The 6,486-nt window shown below is 51.4% G+C and overlaps 1 long non-coding RNA gene across 1 annotated transcript; it reads right to left on the bottom strand.

The window, feature by feature from the left end:
* Positions 1 to 4,180: 4,180 nt before the first annotated feature.
* LOC135424416 (uncharacterized) lies at positions 4,181 to 5,793 on the bottom strand. Its single transcript, XR_010435207.1, has 2 exons — positions 4,428 to 5,793; positions 4,181 to 4,300 (listed from the first exon to the last, which is right to left on the bottom strand). It is a non-coding gene; the product is annotated as an uncharacterized LOC135424416 (long non-coding RNA).
* Positions 5,794 to 6,486: the final 693 nt, after the last annotated feature.

Raw genomic sequence — 6,486 nt, 5'->3', positions numbered from 1 at the left:
CACTTCACATATTTTTCCCAAGGTAAATTCAAATTAGCACCTGTTGAAGAGCCCATTAGTCACTGTCTGGGCTCTGGAGCACTGCAATTCAGAGGCTTTCTGGGTTGGAATTCAAAGGTTCTCAGTGTAACACCAGACAATTCCTCATTGTCCCAAAAGCCAAAACCACCTTCTTGGGTTGTAGTGAACAAAACACTACATGGCCACAACACACATGTGTCCCCAGCCTGACCTACCTGCCCTGCTCTCCAGGACATGATGGACACATCTTCCCATCAGCCACACATGTGGTCCAGATAATTGGATATCCAGGTAGGCACTGCTCTCACAGAAGGGCTGTGTTGAACAGAGTAGCCCTAAACAAAGGATGAAGGGTTTTGGCACAGAATGGTGATGGTTGTGGGTATGGTCCTAACACCATGTGGAAGCTCAGGCTGTGATGAACATCTTCCTAAGCCCAGACCACCTGGGCACAGCTGGATCAGGTACAGCAGGTTTTCCCCAACTGCAGTGGAGGAGACAGGTTTTTTATCTTGGTTGATTTGTCCCGGGCTGTGACTCAGATTTCCAGGAGCACTCCAAAGCCCAGCTGTTCTGAAGCTCTCCAGAAAACAAAGTTTCTCATCCTGGGCAACCGGTGACAGGACAAGAGGAAACAAGAAGGGACTGGAGCATAAGTCCTATGGGGAGAGGCTGAGGGAACTGGGGTTGTTTAGCCTGGAGAAGAGGAGGCTCAGAGGTGACCTCATCACCATCTATAACTCCCTGAAGGGAAGTTCTAGCCAGGTGGGGGTCGGTCTCTTCTCTCAGGCACTCAGCAATAGGACAAGGGGGCACGGGCTTAAGCTCCGCCAGGGGAAATTTAAGTTGGATATCAGGAGAAAATTCTTTACAGAGAGAGTGATCAGGCATTGGAATGGGCTGCCCAGAGAGGTGGTGGATTCACCATCCCTGGAGATTTTCAAACGCAGATTGGACGTGGCACTGAGTGCCATGATCTAGTAAATGGACTGGATTTGGACCAAGGGTTGGACTCGTTGATCTCAGAGGTCTTTTCCAACCCAATCGATTCTATGATTCTATGATTCTATTCTAAGAGGAACCTCAGGGGAGGTTCAGGTGGGACATCAGGAAGAATTTCTTCCTGCAAAGGGCGGTCAGGCCTTGGCAGGGGCTGCCCAGGGAGGTTTGGAGTGCCCAGCCCTGGAGGTGTCCAAGGAAGGCCTGGCCATGGCACTCAGTGCTCTGGGCTGGGGGACAAGGTGGGGATCAGGCTCCATGGGCTGGGAAGGTTTTTCCAATCTTAATAATTCTGGGATTCTGTGTGGAAAGCCCTGGAGGGACATCACTGACAGGTTGCAGAACACAAACTCCTCCGAGTTGGTGTGTGAGGGGAGGTGGGACCCAGTGCTGAGGATGGCCCAGGAGATGTGGTGTCACCTCAAGGGCACACAGAGTGCAGCTGACAGGCTCTACAACAGCACCACAGCTGAGCAGACTGATAACTCCCACCTCAGGGCAGCACACAGGGAGCTGGGCTGTTCCCCCAAAGGAACTGAAAGCTCTCCAGGTCTGTGATCATGGGAGCTCAGCACCCACGTGTTTGGGGGAGTTGTTTGAGGACATGACTTTCCAGCACATCCCCTCACCTGGCAGTACAGAGAGAGTGTAGATCCAGTGCCTTCACTTTAGTTGAATGTGTCTTTAGAGCATTTGGTCTTCCTTGATTCCTGCCAAGCAAACCTACTAAGAGCCCTGCTGAGCAGGTTTAGGAAGAGTCAGTGGCATGTCCATGTGTGTGTGCACAAATCCTGTAGGGAAGCAGCAGGGCAGATGTGCTGCAGGATCAGCTGGGACTGCTGAAGGGCACAGTGATAACCAAGGTGGGGTAAAACCATGGAAAAGGCACGTTCTTTCCTTCTCCCAACCTGTAACCCTCCCACTCTGCTCTCCTTGGTGTGTTCAGCTGGAGCAGAGGAGACTGAGGGCAGACCTCACTGCAGTTCCACCTTCCTGGGCAGGGGCAGAGGAGGGGCAGGGACTGAGCTCTGCTCTGGGGGGACCAGGGTCAGCAGCCAGGGAATGGCTGGAGCTGTGTCAGGGCAGGCTCAGGTTGGATCTCAGCCAAAGGTTCTTCCCCCAGAGGATGGGGGAAAGAATCTGGAAAAAATAGGCGAGGGCAGGATTGTTCCCCCTGTCTTGTGTCCTCTCTCTGGCTCCTGCCCCTGCAGCACAGCTCCACTCGGGGTGAGCAGAGCCCTGCTGGGAGCAGGGGGTGACTGGGCACTGCAGGGCTGTGACTGTGCTGGGGCTGTTGGGGTCTGTGTCCTCCTGCAGAAGGCAGGACACTGGAGGGAGGTGTGGGCATGGCGAGTGCTCTGCCCCATGCTCAGGACTGGCAGTGCCAGCCTCGAGGGAGCTGTTGGACACTCTGCTCTGCCAAACAGAGGGGTAACAGCACCCTGGAGCAAACCCAGAGCAACTGTTTTTAAGGTGATGAGCACAGGAAAGATCAATCTCCATCTCATACATATTTTTCTGTCTCAGTTCTGCTCCCTGGTGCTCTGGCAGAGGTCTGGCTTTGCAGCTGACGCAGCCATGCCCAGAGCTGATCCCAAAAGTGCCAACATTGCCCTGGATTTAGGGGTCAGAGGAACACAGGAACTCAATGTGACTCAGCAGCAGCAAAGCCAACACTGCTCTGAGATGTTCCAAGAGCAGAGAGGGCCCAGGGCAGGGAGGTGACTCCAGCCCCTGGGGATGACTGGCTGAGACCAGCACATGCATTAGATGGATGATAAAAAGTGAGAGAGTGCAAAAAAGAGCCATAAAAATGATTTGAGGGTAGGAGAGGACACTTTGAAGTGAAGGATTTAAAACCTCAACCTGTTTAGCTAATTGAGGAGACACTTGAAAGACAATGTGCTCACAACACAGAGCAGCTTAATGTGGAAAAACACCAAGTTCTGAAAGGCTCCTCAATAGACTGGGAGAGGTAACGGGGTCAGTGTCTGGGAGCTGGAGCCAGGCATGTTCAGTGTGGGGAAAATGTGCAGATCTTTACCAAGAAAGATGACAGAGGAATAAGCACTCACTGAACTAATGAACTTTCCCTCTCAATTATTTAAAGGATTACTTTTGGATAAGATGTGTCCTTGGTCTGGTGTGATTCCACCCACCACATTCTCTCTGGAGCAGCCCAAACTCCAGTCTGTGACACCACCCAGACCTCAGGATGATTTTGAACCAGCAGCCTCAGCTCCCACACGGGCTTTGCAGAGAGACACGTTTGTGTTTCACCTCCAGCTGACCCCCCACCTGTGCCAAGAGTCTGTTCATGCAAACACACATTGTCCTGGCCACTCTTTGCAAGTGGAGGTAAAAAGTTGAGTTAATCTTCTGTGGAATCTAAAAGAATTGGATAACCAAGTGTTTGTGTGGCGATGACCTGGGGAAGCACCAAAAATCCTCCTTAGGGCTTTGCACATGGTCTTCACCCCCTTCCTGGCAGCTCTGCACCCCCAGAGGCTCTCTTGCTGAGCAGGACCTTCCTCTGGGTCTGTCAGCCAACACACACTCTGCTTCCTTCCAGTACAGATCAGTCTGTGCAAGGTCTCTCTGTGGACTGCCCTTTTCTTCACGTCTTGCTGATCCACCTCTCTGAAATCCACATTCTTCTCTACGGGTTTAACCAATAAAGCAACTTTCTTGCAAGACTAAAAGCATTTCTGGCTGGCTTGTCTGAAGATGGGTGTGGGCAATGCACTGTCTTGGGCTGTTCTCTGCTACCAGCAAAGAACTGGATGCATCTTGATTTCCCAGTACAACCCTTTTGGCTGCCATGATGTCTTAGAAGCCATACATTATTAAAATAATTATAAATATTTATTATGCATGCATCTTGTGTATAACACCATGGAGAGCTGCAAGGGTTTAGCACAGATTTGAGATGGGGCCTCAAGGAGTGTTTGGAGGAACCCTCCCTACTTGTCGTACTGTGATCAGCTCATCATAAGCAAAGGTGGGTGAGGAGTGTTGGCCTGGGTGAGGAGGTGTGTCTCACATCAATCTCAGCCTATTCTTTAGGCACAGACTTAACATCAAACCAGACAATTCACTGTGCACATGGAGGCTGAGGGGAAGAGGTGGCTCCTGACAAAGCACTTCTTCACTCTCCTCCTTTGTCAGTGTTAACAGAGGTTTTTTATTGTTATCTGCATCAGTTCATCCCAGTTGTCCCATTCTTCTGCCTGGCACTGCTCCCAGATGCAGAGGTCATCTGGAGTCGAGTCTATCCCAGCTGGCAACCAAATATCTCATTAATTTGCTGCTCGTTCCTGTCCCCACTCTCTGTGAAGGAGCCCGACACTTGGCTCCAGGAGTCCTCAGACACATGCCCAGGTCCCTGCTTATCCTGTCCCACCAACCTGGCCTGGGTCAGCACCAGATGCTGTCACTGACCCAGCCCAGATGTCCCTGAACCAAACCAGCTGGGGACAAATGACTTCTGAGAGCCACAGGGGAGGGAGGTGGCCTGGATGGCACAAACAAAGGGAGGATCAAAGACCTGTGGGCAGGCAAAGCAAACCCCTGGGCTGGCTGAACACCAGGCCCTGCTGTGTCCTCTGTGACCTCAGAGCAGAGCCAGGACTGGTTCTACAGTTACCCTTGGAAACACCTTCCCTGAGGAGTTAGTTCATCCCTTGGGCTACAGCAGAGGACAGTGAGTGAAGCACACCCAGCCCAGAGGGGGACGGAGCTGTCCCTGGAAATTGCCCTGAGATGACTTATCTCCAAAGATGAGGAGCAGAAGCAAAGGCAATGGCTCCACTCTCCCCGTGGCTGAGGGATGAGCAGCTCTCAGTTCTGCAGTTGGGCTGTTGACTGAACTCCATGGACTCTGGGGCAGCCCTGGGAGCAGGGCCCAGCACTCAGGAATCCCCAACAGGAAAAGAGCTGTTCCCAGGTCACTGCTGTGCTCTGAACACCTTTTTCCAGCTCCACCAGGCAGATGTGTTGCCAGCACTGGTCAGATCCCCTTCCCCTGCGAGAGCACAGCAGGACCATGGTCCCTGGCTGAGTGCTTCCTCCCGATCCCTGGGGAGCAGCCACCCCTACCCACTCACTGCATTCCCCAAATGAACATTTCGTTGGCATATTATGCATTATTAACTGAAATGTCTCCTGTGGTCTAAGCCCATTATGTCTCTGCAGTTTATGCAGTTACCTTTGTCAGCCCAACCTGTAATTGCATCATTTGTTTGCTTGACAAGACCCACATCCTCTAAAGGCCCAAAGCCTGGCATTTAATGCAGCCTTAGAGGGATTCTATGTGGCCTTTCATTCCTGTTCTCTCCTAAGCACCTCATCTCATTTGCTTGTCCCATGTGGCCTTTTCATGGAGGAGCTTTGGAAATTCCCATATATTCAGGTGTGAACAGCACTGGATGAGCAATGGGCTGTGCTGCCTTGAGGAGCCAAGGACATGTCACTGAGCCCAGGAGACATTCACACCTCCATCTGATGGTGGGATTCACTCCCTGCTTTAGGGAACACAGAAAAATGTTTCCCAACATGCAAAATTTGCATCAGGACCACCAGACTCTGGTGCCCACCTGTCCAAAGCAGGGATTTGAGGACATGTCAGGACTCCCTGGGGGTTTCCTCCAAAACAAACAGGAGTGGGTAGAGGGAGGTACTTTGGATCTGTCTTGGTCATCCCTTGACACAGGGCCAGGATGTTTTTCCACATCTGATCCCAGAAATTACACCCAGTGCCACAGTTTGGATAAAGCCTGGGGACAAGTCACCCCTGGAGGACTTGTGTCCACCCAGTCCAGGGGCCAAGCCCATGTCACAGCTGAGCAGAACCATTAAGGTCCAGAAGTCCATTAAAGCCCAACAGACTCCATCTGCCTCACTCACTGCTGCCCTTCTGCATTCCCACCAAGAGTTTTCCCCACTCTTGGACGTGGGACCCGACCCACTGGGAAGGAATCCCATGACTGATTGTAATTTTGCCTGGTACAGCCTTTCTTCCACTGTTTTCAGCTTTCCTGAGCAATTTCCCACATCTTCCAGTTCTGCTTTGTGGAGAACTCTCTTTTCTCCTTTGCAGTTCTCCTGTGTTCAGCATTATCTGCAGTTGCCAACTCCATCCACCCTCCATGCTTTTAGGCAGAGCTGCCTCTCTGCTTGTGGCTTTTTTACTTCCCAATATCTTTCTTTAAAGAATTTTTTGTTTCCCCTTCCACAATTTTCTATTCATAATTCTCATTAGTTTGGAGAACTTAGTCCCTTTGAAAACAGATAATTAATTTCCAGGTCTGGCATCTTTCTCCACTGCAATCAGCCCCACATCCACATTCCCTCCTTCCCTGTGTGCTGTCTTCTGTGCTGGGAAGTGAGAACTGGATCTCAGGAGGCTTTCAGCTCTCTGCTTGTGGCCCCCAGCATATCTCCTGGCAGCTCCTCTCCTCTCTTCTC

The sequence above is a fragment of the Pseudopipra pipra genome, chromosome 19 (genome assembly GCF_036250125.1).
Source record: "Pseudopipra pipra isolate bDixPip1 chromosome 19, bDixPip1.hap1, whole genome shotgun sequence".
NCBI lineage: Eukaryota > Metazoa > Chordata > Aves > Passeriformes > Pipridae > Pseudopipra > Pseudopipra pipra.
Note: the sequence above shows the minus strand (reverse complement) of the source record. Positions and strands in the feature narration are given on the sequence as shown.